Raw genomic sequence first — 17,956 nt, forward strand, 5'->3', positions numbered from 1 at the left:
TCCTTAATGATTTCTGTTTCTATGTTGAACTTCTCACTTGTTCATGCACTATTTCCTTATTTCATTTAGTAGTCTATCTTTGTTTCCTTAGAGTTTTATGAATTTCTCAAAGAGCATTGTTCTGAAGTCTTTGTCACATAGTTCCTATATCTCCATTTCTTGGTCGGTCATTGGAGTTTTATTCTTTTTCTTTGGTGGTGTCGTGGATCTTTGATTATTCATGATCCTTGTGACCTTCCATTGGTGTCTGCAAATTTGAGGAAGTAGGCATTTCTTCCACTTATTACAGACTGGCTTTAGTAAACCAAAGCCTTCACATTCAGCCCATCTAGGGGTCCTGGGTAGGCCATCTGGTGGTGTCCAGGGGCAGGCTTGCTGCTGGAGTCCTTGAGCAGCCTGGTACTGGGGTGAGTGGAAAGCTTGGGTCCACGGTATTGTGTCTGGCCCTGGGCACAGCTGGGACCCTGAGTTCACGAGTAACCCCACTGGACCCTGGTTTGGCAGGTCCTCATTGAGAGCCTGTGACCACAGGAGTCATCCAGGGCCGTGAGAGTTGGCCAGAGCTGGGATGATCTGAGAGTCTTGGCTCACGGAAGCCTGCCAGAAGCCTGTGCCATGAGAGACAGTTTGTGCTGTGATAGGCCAGAAGTCTGGATTCCTGGTAGCCTGGGGCCACAGGAGCTACCTGAGATTGCAGGAGCTAGCAGGCGCTGGGTCAAGATGGAAGACTGGGTTCATGGGAACCTGCCGGTGCCTGGTGCCATGGGAGCTGCCTGGGGCCGCCTGAGTCAGCAAGCAGCTGGGTGGGCTGGGGGCTTGGTTTTGTAGAAGCCTGTCAGAAGCTTGGTTCCATGAGAGCTGTCTATGGCTGCTGGAACTGGCAGGTGGTGTGGTAAGCCATGGGCCTGAGTTCCTAGTAGCCCCCGGGAAGCCTGGAGCCATGGAATCTACCTGCGGTAGATCTCTTAGAACTCAATTATAAAAAACAAAGAAGTTTGAAATGAAACTTCATTCAAAGAAATTTGAAATGAAACCATTTTCATTGGTTACCCAATGAAAATGGGTAACTAGCTGCAATGGACATGTCTCCAGGAGAAACACGGATGGCCAATAAGCACTAGATAGATGCTCAGTATCATAAATCATTAGGAAAATGCAAATTCAAAGCATAGTGTGATACTATTTCACACTCAAAATGAAGGCTATACTCCACATAATGGAAAGTAACAAGTGTTAGTAAAGATATGGAGAATGGGAAACCCACATACATTACTGGTGGGAAAGTAATTTGATGCATCCACTGCAGGAAACAGTTTGCCATTTTTAAAAATCTTAAACCTGGAATTACCATGGACCAGGAGAGTCACAATGTTGGTATGTCCAAAAGACCATTGGAAACATATGTTCAAAGAAAAACTTTTCCATGGATATTCAAAGCAACATTATTCACAATGGTCCAAAAGTGGAACAAACCCAAATTTCTATCCAGTTATGACTGCATAAACCAAATGTGCCCTATTCATAATATAGGACATTATGGAGTGATAAAAAGGAATAAGCTACTGCTACATGCTCGGCCATGGATGAACCTTGAAACATGTGTGCTCACTGAAGTCATCCACAAAGGCCACAGATAGCATAATGCCATTTGAATGAACTGTCCAGAATAGGCAAATCAATAGGGGGAGAAAACAGATGAGTTGTTTTCATGGGCTTGGGTTAGGAGAAAATAGTGTGAATGAGTATGGGTTTGTTTGGGGGTGTTGAAAATGTTCTGGAATTAGTTAGTGGTGATAACCACACTACATAATCATTGTACTAAATGGCACTGAACTGTATACTTTAAATGCTTACAACAGTGTATTCTGTGTTAAGTAGATTCTCCATAAAAATTTTGAATTTTTTAAATTAATCAGGGTATTGATTAATTTTAATTTAGTTAATTTAAAGTTGGTTGGGATAGTTAATAAGGGTAATTAATAGAGTTATTAGGGATAGGGCACATTGTAGCCAAGAGAGTAAATATCCAATGATGGCTATAGTAACAGATCCTATAAATGTACAAGCAACAGTCTAAAATCCAGTCTGTTTCCATTGTCGCCAACTTGGAAAGACCAGCCATGAAAATAGGTCAGTGATCTCGGGGGCCTTGGGTATCTTTTAAAAGATTTAGGTAACATTACGCAATATTTTAACCTCTTGGGCCATCTGGTGGAGGTAGGTTTGAACTTGTGTGTTGATGTACATTCAACAAGTGGTTCTAAGAAAGGCAAAAACCCCTCCTTCGTTGGTTGGTATAGACAGTCTAGGGCCAGGCCATTCTCTAAAACCATTTAGGCAAGAGACTCATGAGACTGTTCCACAAGGGCTAGGATAGGGTCTTATGGAGTTGTTGTCGATGTTGGGTTAAGGTTTTCAATACTTCTTGGTTGCCTCAGTTACCTGATTTTGCGTGGGTAGGGCCACCGCACCTGTGTCCAGTCCAGTCAGTCAGTCCTAGTAGAACTGAACACCCAGTCCTATAGGACTGACAGTGTCTCTATGGGTTGGTGGTAGCCAGTCAGGGCAGGAACCTCAGGGGACCTGCAACCTGAGGGAAGCAGGCTGAGATAGAGACAATGATGTATTGCAGAATATAGCAATACAGGAGGAGCAATACAGGAGAAATCTGCTCAGAGGGCTGGGGAAGAGAGAACCTCACTGGGTGAGATCCTTGTGATATCAGCCTACAGTAAAACCCAAAAGTGGATGTTCGTGGTGTGAAATATTCATTACGGCCTTTGGAAGAAAAACCAGTAATTTGCACCCATTCACTAGTTACCTATGCTATATGATTTCAAGGGGTATGGTTAAAGTGTTTGTCGGCCAAGAGCTGTTTGGGCCTGAGCACAAAATCACCAAGGTGGCCTCGAAGGCTACCCCAAGAAGACTCCTCAAGGAGCAGTTGGGGCAGAAAGTGGGTGGAGCATCTTGAAGGAAGCCTGGGGCAAAGATGTTGTTGTGCGATTGAGTTGGGTACAACTGAGTGTCTCCGCAGGGTAAGCCCTTCAGCTGGGGTACAATAGGTGATTGGAGGCCAAGTGACAGACCCTGCGACTCCTGATTCCCAGTGCACGGGCAGACCTCTCAGCCCATTGGACATAAATGGTTGTGGTGTTTGTGAAGCATCTTGATGGCAGTGTGGAAAGTATAGGCGACGTGTGGTGGGAGACGTCATGATAGTGTCGGGAGGAGCTGTGTGTGAGATTACGGTGTTGAAGGGGAAGGACTGGAGGCAGGTGCAGTGGGTGTGTGACCAACAATGGTCAGTGAAGGGACAGCCGGGGTGTAACTGGGGAAAGCAGTGACCAGCAGAAGTCATGTGTTTAAAACAAGACACCAGGCCCAAATGGAGCCGCTTAGGCTATGCCTCACATAAACAAGTCGAGACTTAATTAGACTTTTGGCCCTCCCAGGAATAGAATCTTAAACCAGTCAATCAGGAATCACCTCATGCGCAGCAGGTAGGTCATCTTCCTGATAGAGCCCTGCCATCCTCTAAAGGAAAGTAACCTTGCAGTAACCAACCCGCTTTTTTATCTAGTGTAACTGCCTTGTTCTTGCTCCCTTCTGCCTATAAAATCCTTCATTTTGTAGAACTCCTTGGAAGTCCTTTCTCTCTGCTAGACTGGATGCTGCCTGATTCATGAACTGTTGAATAAAGCCAATAAGATGTTTAAAATTTACTGAATTTTATTTTGTTTTGTACCAGTTTGGTGGCAGCAGTGGGATCCAAAGGAGATGCCTGATGGCTTCGAGGATGAGAAACAGTCATTGGTACCCGCAAAACCTTTGAGTTCTCCATCTTTTTCACTGTTTCTGAGGGCTGTGGGTAAGTTTCTCTTGGATCTGAGATCCACTCTGTTTGCCTTGAGCTCCTGATCTAAGTGGCTTTCCAGTCCAGGGTCAGTGGGTCAGTCTAGACTGACAGGATGCTCTAAGAGAGCACCAGTCTTAGCACTTGGTTAGTCAGCAGTGCCAGGCAAAGGCTTAGTGGTTCAGCTTGAGCTGCCAGATGGTTCTGCCAGGAACCCGAGTCCCTGGCCCTCAGTTAGTCCACAGTCCCCGTTTGTTGGGGTCTGCTGGGTGAGTCTGCAGTCTCCATGTGTTAGGGTCTGCTGCTTCAGTCCGTGGTTCTTGCTAATGGAGAGGAGTGGAAGAAATGTGTGCTCCATGCACATCCAATCTTTGAAAACTTCCTGCGTGCATTTTACATGCATTTTGCCCTCTGTTGACTGTCGATGGGTTCTAAGGAAATGGTGAAGCCACAGTGAGGAGGAACTGTGGGTTTCTGCACGACTACCTCGAGGAGTGCCGCCCCCTCAACCTCAACAGCCATCCGGCACTATTAGAAATGAAAGACATCCGATCACCGTGGATTGGAACACTCCTTATTGTGACGGTGTCAACATTATCCAAAGAGATCAACAAATGCAATGCAGTCCTTATCAAAATCCCAAGGGCATTTTGTGCTGAAATAGAAAAAAACCCATCCTAAGATTCTTATGGAATCTCAAATAAGCCCAGATACCAAAAATAATCTTGAAAGGAGATACTAAGTTGGAGGACTGATTCTTCCTGATTGAAAATTTACTATAAATCTACAGTATCAAAACAGCATTGTCATGGCATAAAGACAGCCATATTGAGCAATGGAAACAGAATTGAGAGCCCAGAAATTAACCCTCACCCATGTGATCAAATGATGTTTGACAAGGGTGCCAAGATTATTAAATGGGGAAAAGTCTTTCAACAAGTTGTGCTGGAAATAGTGGATATCTACATGCAAAGGAATCAACTTGGACATTTACCTAACACTGTATACATAACTTGATTCCCAGTGAATCAAATACCTAAGTGTAAGAGCTAATGCTCTAATACCCTTAGAAGAAAACATAAGGTAAAACTTGACAAGATAGGATTTGGTAATGATTTCATGGTTCTGACACCCAAGAGCAGCCAATAAAATAGGAAAATATGTATGCTGGACTTCATGGATATTAAAAAGTTTTGTGCCTCAAAAGCCATTATCAACAGAGTAAAAGCACAACCCATAGGATGGGAGACCACATTTGCAAACCATGTATCTGACAAAGGCTTAATATCCAGAATACATAGAGGAGAACTAAAGTCAACAACAAAAAACAAAAAATCAAATCAAAATTGAACAAAGTATATGAGTAGACATTTGCTCAAAGAAGATATGCAAATAACCAATAAGCATATGAAAAGATGCTCATCATCAGTAATCATTAGGGACATGCAAATCAGAAACACAGTGAGAGACCACTTCACATTCATTAGGATGGCATCTATCAAAAAGAAAAAAAAAAAGAAGAAGAAAAAGAATAGAACCACTGTTGGCCAAGATGTGGAGAAGTTGATACCCTTGTGTACTGTGGTGGGAATATATAGTTGCTGTAGAAATCAGTATAACAATTCCTAAAAAAAATTAAAAATATAATTATATAGGACCCAGCAATTCCTATTCTGGGTGTATATCCCACCAAGGAGTTGAAAGCATGTTCTCAAAGACATATTTCAACACTCATGTTCATGGCATCATTATTCATAATAGCTAAAACATGGAAGCCACACAAGTATTGTAATCAAGGAAGGGCTTACAGCCCAATGCACCCATTAGCCAAACAGGATACCCGCTCTTGTAGAAGGGGAAAAAGCTTCATTACGAGGTTGGCCAGCAAAGAGACGAAGTTTAAATCTTTCTCCCCAATGGGCTGTTGAAAAGGGCTTGAAAAGTGCAAAGGAGCGGGTGCAGTAAGTTTGGGAGCAGTCCTAGGCATTTTGTGCAAGCACAGATTTTCGTGTTCTGTCACACATCCCACGTTCAAAAGATGGTGTCCTTAACATGGTTGGCAGGGGAGTTCTTGGTCCCCCAGTTCATCCTCCAGTCACTTATGCAGTTGCAGTTTGAGTCTTGCAAGCCGTCTTGTTGTCTCATTGGCTCAAAGTAGTTGAAATTTGCTTAAGGAAGAGAAATGGAGTTTCTGAAAAGCAACTCTCGGCCCAAGATTAGATCCTTAGTAAATATCATATGGGGTATGGCTTAAGAAAGTAGTCTCCAGGGTACTGTTGAGAAAAATCTGGCTGGGGCCCCATTTTATTTTGGGCTTGGTTGTGGGCCTTGCTATGGTATCTGTCCAGGGATGTATGGATGAGCAAAATGTGCTATATACATACAATGGCATATTATTCATCCTTGAAAAAGGAAGGAAAGTCTAATATACGGCACACCATGGATGAACCTTCAAGATATTACTCTAAATGAAATAAGCTAGTCACAAAAATACAACCTTGTGTGAGGTGACGTCAGCATCATGGCGGAGTGAGCTTTCCCGTGAATTCTTCCCCCACAAAATACAACAAAAGTAACAGCCACAGACAAACAACGGAATCCCAGACAGTCAAAAGCTGGAGCAGAGGGATCCACACTGCCGCACATCTGAGAGCGGAACGTGCTGGGCCCCCGGAGGAAGTGGGGAGAGGTAAGGAGAACTCCGCTCCCTCCCCATCAGATCAGCGATCCGGTCCGCGCGGCTCCCAGAGAGGGGGGAGGGGCGGCCCTCGGCGGGAAACTGCAGCTCTTCGGGCGCTCTCAACCAGTGGGAAACTCCCGCACAGAGGGCTCAGAGGAGCCACAGGGCTACCATCAACATCTGAGCAACCCAGAGAGCGGATAAAGAGGGGCAAACGAGAAGCCTCCCACGTCAGGGACCCAGAGGGCAAAAGAGAGAGCCCCCCCCTCCCCACAACCCGGAGTCTGCAGCTCGACCAGATCTAGCGGTCCGAGGCAGACCTGAATAAATTGGACTGGACCCGTGGATCGCAGTGGGGAAAAGAAACAAAACAAAACAAAACAAAACTGCGGATCGCAGCAGAAAAACTGGGGCAGAGCGCAGGGGGCTTAGACTACACAGCCCTTCACCACCACACAGTGGCGGCAGGTGGAAAGTGCAACCAGAGACTTCCAGGATGAGGAAAACCAAAACCAACACAGGAACCACAATGCAAAAATATATGAAATCACCAGACCAGAAACAAAATGACAAGCAACCAGAAATCAACCCCGAAGACACAGAAATCCATAAACTAAATGACAGAGATTTCAAAATAGCTATCATAAAAACACTCAACGAAATACGAGACAACACAGACAAACAATTCAATGAGATTAGGAGTTTCTTCACAAAAGAGATTGAAATCATAAAGAAAAACCTATCAGGGCTGATGGAGATGAAGAACACAATGGAGGAGATAAAGGAGAATCTGGAATCTTTAAAGAACAGAGCTGACAATATGGAGGAAAGAATTAGTACTTTAGAGGATAGGAATACAGATATACTCCAGATGGAAGAAGAGAGAGAACTAAGACTAAAAAGAAATGAAGAAAGACTCCGAGAAATATCGGACTCTATTAGAAAATGTAACATAAGAATTATAGGTATTCCTGAGGGAGAGGAGAGGGAAAGAGGAACAGAGAGCCTATTCAAGGAAATAATAGCTGAAAATTTCCCAAATCTGGGGAAGGAGCAGGAAATACCAGTAAGCGAAGCCAACAGGACTCCTATATATATTAACAGACAAAGGCCTTCACCACGACACCTAGTGGTAAGGCTAGCCAGGGTCAACGACAAAGAAACAATATTAAGGGCAGCTAGACAAAAACAAAAAATAACGTACAAAGGAACTCCCATCAGGCTCTCAGCGGATTTCTCAACAGAAACTTTTCAGGCTAGAAGAGACTGGAATGATATATTCAAAATACTAAAAGACAAAAACTTTCAGCCAAGAATACTCTATCCAGCAAAAATATCCTTCAAATATGATGGAGAAATAGTAACTCTCCCAGATAAACAAAAGCTAAGGGAGTTCATGGCCACGAGACCCCCACTACAAGAAATACTCAAGAAGGCCCTCAGGCCCGAAAACAAGAAGAGAAAGGGAACACAAAGCTTGGAGTAAGGAGAAAAGTAGGCAGACAAAATCAGAGAAATAGTAGATCTTTACCGGAATAGGTTAGCAACCACTTAAATACTAAACTCAAAGATCAAAGGAAGAAATTCACCAAAAATAAATTTAACCTCATCACTGTAAACACACAGCCACAACACAAGATAGAATAAGGTATAACAAGAGCAACTTAGAAGGGGAAGAGGAAAGTGACTGAATTGACTTAGTATAAGGAAATAGGAGGCTATCAGATAATGGACTATCTCATACAGAAGATTTTTTGCCCAAACCTCAAGGTAACCACTAAACAAATAATCAAATTAAAACCACATATGATAAACAAAGAGAAAACTAGAAGAATCATAAGACAGAACAACCAAACTGAATTGGCAGTCCAAAACAAATGGGACAAGAAACAAAGGAAATGCAAAAGAACCAGAAAATAAGTGACAAAACAGCAACATTCAACCCTCATATTTCAATAATTACCCTAAATGTAAATGGATTGAACTCTCCAATCAAAAGATACAGAGTGGCAGGATGGATTAAAAAGCAAGATCCAACAATATGCTGCCTTCAGGAAACACATCTTAGCACTAAAGACAAGCACAGGCTCAGAGTGAAAGGATGGAAGACAATACTCCAAGCTAATGGCAAACAAAAGAAAGCAGGTGTTGCCATACTCATATCAGACAAAGTAGACTTCAAGATAAAACAGGTTAAGAAAGACAAAGAAGGGAAATATATAATGATAAAAGGGACACTCCATCAAGAAGACATATCACTTATAAATATATATGCACCCAACATAGGAGCACCAATGTACATAAAACAACTATTAACAAACCTAAAAGGAGAAATCAACAACAACACAATAATAGTAGGGGATCTTAACACCCCACTTACAGCAATGGATAGATCATCCAGACAAAAAGTTAATAAAGAAATATTAGACTTAAATGAAAAACTGGACGAGATGGACCTAGTAGACATATACAGAGCACTCCACCCAAAAACAGCTGACTACACATTCTTCTCAAGCGCGCATGGAACATTCTCTAAGATAGACCATATGTTGGGAAACAAAGCAAGCCTCAATAAATTTAAGAGGATTGAAATCATAACAAGCATCTTTTCAGACCATAAGGCTATGAAACTGGAAATGAACCAGGAAAAAAAAACTGGGAAAGTGACAAAAATGTGGAGATTAAACAACATGCTACTGAACAACCAATGGATCATTGATGAAATTAAAGGAGAAATCAAAAACTATCTGGAAACAAACGAAAATGATAACATGCCATATCAAACCATATGGGATGCAGCAAAAGCGGTCCTGAGAGGGAAACTCATAGCGATACAAGCCCACCTTAACAAACAAGAAAAAGCCCTAATAGGCAACCTTAAATTACACCTAACAGAACTAGAAAAAGAAGAACAAACAAAACCCAAAGCCAGCAGAAGGAGAGAAATAATAAAAATCAGAGCAGAAATAAATGATATTGAGACCAAAAAAACAGTAGAAAGGATTAATGAAACAAAGAGTTGGTTCTTCGAGAAGATAAACAAAATAGACAAACCCTTAGCCAGGCTAACTAAGAAAAAAAGAGAAAAGGCTCAAGTAAATAAAATTAGAAATGAAAGAGGAGAAATTACAACGGATACCATGGAAATACAGAGGATTATAAGAGAATACTATGAGAAATTATATGCCAACAAATCGGACAATCTAGAAGAAATGGATAAATTCTTAGACTTATACAACCTCCCAAAATTGAACCAAGAAGAAATGGAGAATCTGAATAGACCAATCACAAGTAAAGAGATTGAAATAGTAATCAAAAACCTCCCAAAAAATAAAAGTCCAGGACCAGATGGCTTCTCCAGTGAATTTTACCAAACATTCAAAGAAGATTTAATACCCATCCTCCTCAAACTATTCCAAAAAATAGAGGAAGATGGAACACTTCCTGAATCATTCTATGAGGCCAACATCACCCTGATACCGAAACCAGACAAAGACAATACAAAGAAAGAAAATTACAGGCCAATATCGCTGATGAACATTGATGCAAAAATCCTCAACAAAATATTGGCAAACCGAATACAACAATATATTAAAAAGATCATACACCATGATCAAGTGGGATTTATACCAGAGACGCAGGGATGGTTCAACATCCGCAAATCAATCAACGTGATACATCACATCAACAAAACAAAGAATAAAAACCACATGATCATCTCAATAGACGCAGAGAAGGCATTTGACAAGATACAACATCCATTTATGATAAAAACTCTCAATAAATTGGGAATAGAAGGAAAGTACCTCAACATAATAAAGGCCATATATGACAAACCCACAGCTAACATCATACTCAACGGGGAAAGACTGAAAGCCATTCCTCTGAGAACAGGAACGAGGCAGGGCTGCCCACTCTCACCACTCCTGTTCAACATAGTACTGGAGGTTTTGGCCAGAGCAATTAGGCAAGAAAAAGGAATAAAAGGAATCCAAATAGGTAACGAAGAAGTGAAACTCTCACTATTTGCAGATGACATGATTGTATATATAGAAAACCCTAAAGAATCTGTTGGAAAACTGTTAGAAACAATCAACAACTACAGCAAAGTTGCAGGGTACAAAATCAATCTACAAAAATCAGTTGCATTTCTATATGCTAATAATGAACTAACAGAAAGAGAGCTCAAAAAGATAATACCATTTACAATTGCATCAAAAAGAATAAAATACCTAGGAATAAATCTTACCAAGGAGGTGAAGGACCTATACAATGAGAACTACAAGACATTATTGAGGGAAATCAACGATGACATAAAGAAATGGAAAGATATCCCATGCACGTGGATTGGAAGAATAAACATAGTTAAAATGTCTATATTACCTAAAGCAATCTACAGATTCAATGCAATCCCAATCAGAATCCCAATGACATTCTTCACAGAAATAGAAAAAAGAATACTAAAATTTATATGGGGCAACAAAAGACCCCGAATAGCTAAAGAAATCCTAAAGAAAAAGAACAAAGCAGGAGGCATCACAATTCCTGACTTCAAAACATACTACAAAGCAATAGTAATCAAAACAGCATGGTACTGGTACAAAAACAGACACACAGATCAATGGAACAGAATTGAAAGCCCAGAAATAAAACCACACATATACGGACAGCTAATTTTCGACAAAGGTGCTAAGGACATGCAATGGAGAAAGGAAAGTCTCTTCAATAAATGGTGTTGGGAAAACTGGACATCCACATGCAAAAGAATGAAAGTGGACCATGTGCTATCGCCATACACAAAAATTAACTCAAAATGGATCAAAGACCTGAAGGTGAGACCTGAAACTATAAAACTCATAGAAGAAAATATAGGCAACACACTATTTGACATTGGGTTTAAAGGAATCTTTTCGGATGACATGCCTACCCAGACTAGGGAAACTAAAGAAAAAATAAACAAGTGGGACTTTATCAGACTAAAGAGCTTTTATAAGACAAATGAAATCAGAATCAAGATGAACAAACAACCAACCAGCTGGGAGAGAATATTTGCAAAACATACATCTGACAAGGGGTTGATCTCCATAATATATAAAGAACTCACACAATTGAACAACAAAAAAACAAACAACCCGATCAAAAAATGGGCAGAGGAAATGAACAGACACTTCTCCAAGGAAGATATACAGATGGCCAATAGGCACATGAAAAGATGCTCAACATCACTAATCATCAGGGAAATGCAAATCAAAACAACACTAAGATACCACCTCACGCCCGTTAGAATGGCTATAATCACCAAGACAAAAAACAACAAATGTTGGAGAGGATGTGGAGAAACAGGAACCCTCATACACAGCTGGTGGGAATGCAAATTGGTGCAGCCTCTATGGAAAACGGTATGGAGATTCCTCAAAGAATTAAAAATAGAGATGCCCTATGATCCAGCCATCCCACTACTGGGAATCTATCCAACGCACCTGAAATCAACAATCCAAAGAGGCTTATGCACCCCTATGTTCATTGCAGCATTATTCACCATAGCCAAGAAGTGGAAGCAACCTAAGTGTCCCTCGACTGACGATTGGATTAAGAAAATGTGGTATATATATACAATGGAATACTACTCAGCCATAAAAAAAGACAAAATCGTCCCATTTGCAACAACATGGATGGGCCTGGAGCGTATTATGTTAAGTGAAATAAGCCAGAAAGAGAAAGACAAACACTGTATGATCTCACTCATATGTGGAATATAAACAAACACATGGACAGAGAAAACTGGACTGTGGTTACCCGGGAAGTGGGGGTGGGGGGTGGGCACAAGGGGTGAAGGGAGTCATATATGGGGTGAAGGACAAACAAAAATGTACAACCCAAAATCTCACAATGTTAGAAACCATTAAAATATCAATAAAAATGTAAAAAAAAAAAAAAAAAAAAAAATACAACCTTGTGTGATTTCCCTTCTAGAGCTTCCTGAAATCACCAGATTCAGAGAGACAGAAAGTAGAATGGTGTTTGCCAGTGGGTGGGAGGAGGGGGAATGGGGGATTATTCATGAATGGGTATAGAGTTTCAGTTTTGTAAGATGAGAAGTGTTCTGAAGATGGATCGTGATGATTGCACAGCAATATTAATGTCTTCAATACACGTCAATACACATTAAAACATACTTAATGTATCTATGGGGCCTGATGACTTGTCCTGGCCGAGCACAAGCTTGTGCTGTTGCACATCTTACCCCTCACTGTACAGTTGGGAAACTAGCCCAGAAAGAGGCAGGTACTGTCCCAGACCACAGGAGGTCGTCAGAGTCCTGAAGACTAGAGAGAGCTCCAGCTTACTTGGCCAAGGCTCCACCCCTTCCCTCAGGTTTCCTTTGGCAATGAGTGGCGTTAAGATCCTAGAGGATTGCGGCCCACCCTTTTCCATATGGGGTCATTTTCCTCTCCTCATCATCACACCTGCACAGGCACACTCCCTCACACTTGACTTCTCATATGGAGAACACTGAGGTGCAATCAAGAAAGAGCTGACACCGGGGAAGTGACAAGAGGCATGAGGGAGAGAGGTTGGAGGCAGCTCTCCCACGGGGCAGTAGCATCCGTTCTCCTAGATTCGTGCACAGGGGCCCAGAGATGGGAAGAGGAATCCCTAAGGTTCCTAGGTTGTTCCAGATCCTACCTGTTCCAGATCCATCCCTGGCCCAGCCTGGGGATCACAGGACTGGGGTCCTGCAGTCCACCTCTGTGGGCACCCAGAACTGTGATGAGCCCATCCTCCCTTTGTGTAGGCATTGGGAACAGGAGAGAAGATCTCAGTGAGGGTCCTCCTGTATAAAGTGGAGTGCATCCAGCGGGTGGCTCCAAGTGTTCCATGCACTCACAACATGTCTGTTGGACTAGGTTCTCTGTTGATGACCTACTGTGCTCTGAAACCCTGAGAAAATGATTTCTAGCCCCTGGAGATCCTTTAGAACTGAGGAGGCTAGGGGGCTTGGGTGGATGAGAACTGAGGATAAGGAAGAAGATGCCAGAGCACTGGACACCAAGTCCAGAGTCCAGGGGGAAGACTAATCCTTGTTAGACGCTTGCGGTCCTCATCTGGAAGTAGGGGGAATCATTGTCATGGCTGCAGTTAGGATGCCTTAGGAGTGAAGAGGACACCTGGTGGGGAACAGCAAGGGTGGGGCACGGTAGGCTCCCGAGATTCCTCCCACTCCCTCGAAGCTGACAGGTCCTGATGCTTTACCTCTGGGGCCCTGGAGAGCCTCTGCCTTGAGGACACCTGAAGAAAGATTCCTTTCTGTTTGGAGTTCCTGCCTGGGCAGCAGTGATAGTTCTGACCACGAGGGGGCGGGCAGCCTCTTGTGTCAGTGGTGGCCAGTGAGTTTTTGTTTTTATTTTTTTTCAGTTGTATTGAGATATACTTGATATACAGCACTAAGTTAACATTGCTGTGTGGTATATTTGAAACTTGCTAAGAGAGTAGATCCTAAAACGTCTCATCATCAGGAAACAATCTTTTTTTTTCTGTTTGGTGATTGATGTTAACTAAACTTATTTTGGTAACCATTACATAATATATATATATCAAGTCATTCTGCTGTAATGCTGGAATTTACTTGGTGTCCACTGAACTTTTCTTGAGCTCCTGGAGCAGCGAAGAGTCAACCAGAGGTATTTCTGGCTGTCCTCCTGCCTCAGAAACAACTTGTACCTCCTATTACTACTGTTCATCTCCACAATGAAAGTTGGTCAAAAGCAGGGGGCGGGGTGCAAGATCTACCCATGTACTCATTCAGCAGCTGTGCCCTGAGCACTCACCCTGTGCCAGGTGCCCTGGTGGGCTGAAGTGAAGGATGAAAATGACCAAGTTGTCCCTGCCTGCCAGGAGCTCACAGTCTAGAAGGGAAATGGACAAAAGCAAAGACATGAGAAAGAAAAGAGCAAGTGCTGTAGAGAAACACAGCAGGGGGCTGTGAGGGAGGGCTGGGCGTCACTGGGTAGGAGGGTCTGAAAGACCTCTCTAGGGTGACATTTTCTGGGACCAGAATGTCAAGAGGTAGTCAGCCCTGCACAAGTCTGGGAGCAGTGTGTCAGGGAGATGGCACCACTGGTCCTGAGTCTCACAGGCAGAAGTGAGTTTGGCCAGAGGAGGTTAGAAAGGTGGCCAATGCAACTGGAGGGAGGCTGGGAGAAGAGAACAGGAGCTAGGGTGGAAGGTAGGGCCAGGGCCTGGTAGGCTGTGTTCGTTACCTTTCCCTCTCTGACTTCATTGCCCCTAACCTTGCATTTCAAAACAACAAATGTTGACAATCTCACAATTTTTGTGGATCAACAATCAGGCATGTTTTAGCTGGGTGCCTCTGTCTCAGTGAGTTTAACAGATTGGGACTGTGGCCTGAACTGAGGCTCGACTAGGGGAGGACTGGCCCACAAGTTCACTCTCAGCCTTCAGGATTCATTTTGTATTGAGAGCCTGAGTTCCTTTCTGTCTGTTGGCCCAGGCACTCCCTTGCATCTCTCCTCAATGTGCCTCCACATTGGGCAGCCCCAATACACCGGTATTTGATTTCTCACTTCCAGGGATTTGACAGAGTGAGAGAGAGAGAGAGATGGCACATGAGAGAGGGAGTAAGAGAAAGTGAGAGACCTTTTTAGTTAAAGTTTAGAAAAGACATCCCATCACTTTGGCTCTTATTATGTTCACAAGCCAGTTACTAACCACTTTGTGGTTCCACAGGGATGTGTATAACATGGGTGGGGCTTACTGGGTACCACTGTGGAGGCTGCCCACCTCATAGGCCAAGATGAGGCACTTCGGTCTCATTCTCCATAAAACAGGAAACAATTGAATGGCTTTATGCCACAGGATGGCAATATCTGAATTTCCATTAGTTGCAACCCCCTCATGGTCTTGACCTGAAAATGAGGCTAAGTTGGAAGTGACTGTCCCAATATCACATTCTTGGAGCCCAGGCCTGTTTTGAGTGGTGTTCTGTACTAGATCCCACCCCTCCTTGTTATTCTTCCATCTCTAAGTTTGTGCCTTAGGTACATGTGACACCAGCCCACAGGGGTAATAGATATTATCTCATATACACCGGGTGAGGTCCCTAGGAAGTAGATTCTAGCCTGATTCCCATGGTGCAGGTTTAGAGACTGGGGAGGACCTGAGAGGCACAGGGACTATCCCAGGATGAAGAAATAGTAAGGAAAAGGAGGTCTGCATTCATCTCTGTCTCCTCAAAGCTAGGTCCCTAGTTAGGTTTCCAGGGAGCTGTGGGTAGGGCTATGTGGGCTCATTGTGTACAGTTCAAGAGATGACGTGGGGTCATAGACCTCAACAGATCTTAGAACTCTGGTAACCAGGCACCCACAGTGCCCCATCCAGCTCACTTGATTGGAGACAGTCAACAAGCAAAGATGTTTTGTTGTTGTTTCCCAACTTTTGGAGGATCTGGGCTCAAAAAATCCCAGAAAGAGAATCTTTTTGGTAGTTGGCGATGTTGGCTCAGCCCTCATGCTTGACGCCTCTGGGCGTCTGGCAGGAGGCAGTGAAAGGTAACACGGGACAGCCCAGGAAAAGCTAGTGCAGGCCAGGGCACAGCTGTGATCCCACCTGATCAGCCCCACACCCCTTGCCCCTCTTTGTGTGTGTGTGTGTGTGTGTGTGTGTGTGTGTGTGTGCATGTGTCTGTGAGGAGGGGAGAAGGCAGGACATAAGGGGCGGGTCATTCCTGAGCAGGAGCTGGTTGTTAGGTGTTGGAAACCTGGTGAGTCTGTCATGTTCATACCCCAGGCCATGCCTGGCAGCATGAGAAGGTGAGCTCCTCTAATCATATGTTACCAAGCACTAGAGGATTCATCTCCTTCCCTCCCTGACCAGAGTTCTTTGCAGGGATGCCCCTCTGTGCCTGAACTGAGGAGCAGACTTTCTCTTGGCGGTTGGCCCCAGTGGCAGTGTGCAGGCAACCCCTGATTCCTTCTGGCCAAGCTCCTAGGCAGTCTTTGCAGAACTCCACTCAGGAGGTTGTCGGGTAGCTGCCCAATGGTTTCAACTCCACCAACTCACTAGACAAGGGGCAGGTACATGAGGCCACCCACACTTTCCAGTACTGCTCTGAGAAGGGGGCAGGTACATGAGGCCACCCACACTTTCCAGTACTGCTCTGAGAAGAGAGCAGGAGCAGAGGGTCTCCACACTCAGAAGCTTGACATGACGGGGTTGGACTAGAACTAGGGCGGAACCAGACTGGGGCTGTCCCTTTTTCAAGCTAAAGGGGATGTACATGAATGTCACCTTGCCTGGTTAGGAGATGAGCTGCCGTGACCCTCTTACCCTTGTCCGGTGTGAGCTTCTGGAGGCCACTGAGGCAGAGCCAGAGGGTAAGGGGGACTGCAGGGGGGGGTATTCCTGGAATGGAGGGGGATCTTTCCTGTGTTTAGAAGGACACATGGAAAGTCAGCTATGTGGGTGAACTTTTCTCTTTATCCCGCTCCAGCGCCAGCTACGGAGCTCCAGCCAGCAGCAGAAGCAGAGCAGTGGGCAGTGGTGGAGGTAGAGCTGAATCCAGCTCTGCTGACACCACCCCCTCTAGCACTGGAGCCAGTGTCCCCTCCATCAGCAGTGTTGGAGCTGGAGCAAGGGCCAACATGGGCTCCAGCAGGAGTGGGAGCTGCTGAGCTGGAGTCACCTGGACCATCATTTCTAGTGAGAAGTCCATCTCCACCTGTGGCTCTTAAGGAGCGTGAGAAGCTTAATCTCATGGCCTTCCCTCCTAAGCTGGTGGTGGAGCAGTTGACCATGATGGATGCGGTGAGCAGCTGGGCTTTCAGGGCAGAGTGGGGCAGGCCTTCCCTCTGCTATCGTTGCCCCAGACCTGATCCAGACTCCTATGATCTGGGCCCAAATCCAGGCTCCACTCTTTACCAACCATAAGACCTGGGCAACTTTCTGAACACCCAAGCCTTTGCTGTCCACCTGCAGACCGTGGAGATGGACATTAAGAGGACCTGCTGCACAGAGTGACTGTGCCAACTCCATGAGGTAGAAGAGACGGAAAGCTGGGTGGGCCCTGGCTCATCTGTGCAGGGAGGGGCTCACTGTGTACAGCCTGGTCCCTGGTGGCCCAACCGCTGCTCAGGAGGCTCAACAGCCTCAGGACTTATTAGACATCTGATGTGTATTTCACTACAAGGGAGACAGACAAGGCCTGTGGTTGTAGCTGCCACGTGGGGATGCGCATCAGAATGTGGAGTGGGACCAGAGGGGGGATCAGGGTATTGGAAGATGCCCCCTTAGGATGAACCGAGTTGAGCCACCATCTGGAGCTTGGAGTTAGCCAGGACGGGCTGGGTCAAAAGCCCCTCTCCCTTCCCTGCCAGTATTGGGTCCTGGGTCCTCCTGTGCTG

This window comes from Diceros bicornis, chromosome 37 (assembly GCF_020826845.1).
Source record: "Diceros bicornis minor isolate mBicDic1 chromosome 37, mDicBic1.mat.cur, whole genome shotgun sequence".
NCBI lineage: Eukaryota > Metazoa > Chordata > Mammalia > Perissodactyla > Rhinocerotidae > Diceros > Diceros bicornis.